The 1,222-nt window shown below is 50.2% G+C and overlaps 1 protein-coding gene across 1 annotated transcript in view; it reads left to right on the top strand.

The window, feature by feature from the left end:
• Positions 1 to 267: 267 nt before the first annotated feature.
• The window catches only part of YTHDF2 (YTH N(6)-methyladenosine RNA binding protein 2), a 43,956-nt gene continuing 43,001 nt past the window's right edge, over positions 268 to 1,222 (top strand). The window contains exons 1-2 of the mRNA XM_011981741.1: positions 268 to 290; positions 865 to 935. The gene's annotated coding sequence lies outside the window, so the exon portion shown is untranslated. The remainder of the gene's footprint in view (positions 291 to 864; positions 936 to 1,222) is intronic.

Raw genomic sequence — 1,222 nt, forward strand, 5'->3', positions numbered from 1 at the left:
TTTCCTTCCTTGTTTCCTTCCCCTTCCTTAAAGCCCTGGGTTCCTCGCGTTGCAGCTGGCGCGTCTGCCGCGTTTTCTTCCCTGCCCCGCGGGCCTGGCGCTCTCCCCCGCCTCCCATTTTCAGCCTCTTCCTCACTACCATTCCTGACGCCTCCCCTCGGGCCTGCTCCTTTATTCTCCCTTCGGGCCCTGCCTTAATTTGTTCTTCCTTTTCCATTTCTCCTTTGGACAACTTGCTGCTCGGCGACGTTTCCTTCCCCTGCAGAGACCAAAAGGTCAAGGAAACAAAGGTAAGCCCCGCTCCGCCGGTGGCCCTGGGCCGGGAGGGGGACGCGGGGCGGTGGGGGCGGGGTCTCCGGGAAGCGCCCCGGGCGGAGGACCTTTCGGAAGCCGCTTAGTTCGCAGGTGCCGCACACTTAAGTATTTGACCCTTTCGGTGTGTTCTTGCAGCTGGCGAACAGCTTTTTCGCTAACAAGGAGTAATTCATTAAGGGTGGGGGTGGATTGGGTTTTGAAACGCTCCAGGTCCTTAGTTTCCTGTAGGTCTTAAAAGGCCTTTGTTTTTCATCCTCGTGGATCACTCTCTGGAAGTACTCTCATGTGATGGGGGAGGGGAAGCGGGAGGGAATGGAAATCCAGAGGAGCCAATAAAATGACCTTTTTAGATCAACTTGCTCTGGGTGGAGGGGGACATTTTCACTAGACTATCGCTTCAGCATTCACTCTCATCTCTTACCCTTTTGAAGTTCAATCTTACATGCTTTGTTAACTAGTAAGGTTTTTCTCTAGTTAGCATATATGGACTAATTTGAGAGGAAGATTATAGGATTCGGACACTCCTAATTGAGTTTTTTTTTTCTTTAGTACAAAATGGATCTGTACATCAGAAGGACGGATTAAACGATGATGATTTTGAACCTTACTTGAGTCCACAGGCAAGGCCCGTGAGTAGTTAACTATTTACATATCTGATCGAAGGGTGTATATAGTATATTCTTTTTCTGCCTTCTACCAATACATCCCATTTTCTGAGGATTGACTTTCTTTTTTCTTTTTCGAGACTGAGTCTCGCTCTGTCGCCCACGCTGGGGTGTAGTGGCGCAATCTTGGCTCACTCCAACCTCCGCCTCTCGGGTTCAAGCGATTCTCCTGTCTCAGCCTCCTGAGTAGCTGGGGTTACAGGTGTGCACCACCGCTCCCAGCTAGTTTTCCTGTTTTTTTT

Source organism: Mandrillus leucophaeus, unplaced genomic scaffold (assembly GCF_000951045.1).
Source record: "Mandrillus leucophaeus isolate KB7577 unplaced genomic scaffold, Mleu.le_1.0 Scaffold23, whole genome shotgun sequence".
Lineage (NCBI taxonomy): Eukaryota > Metazoa > Chordata > Mammalia > Primates > Cercopithecidae > Mandrillus > Mandrillus leucophaeus.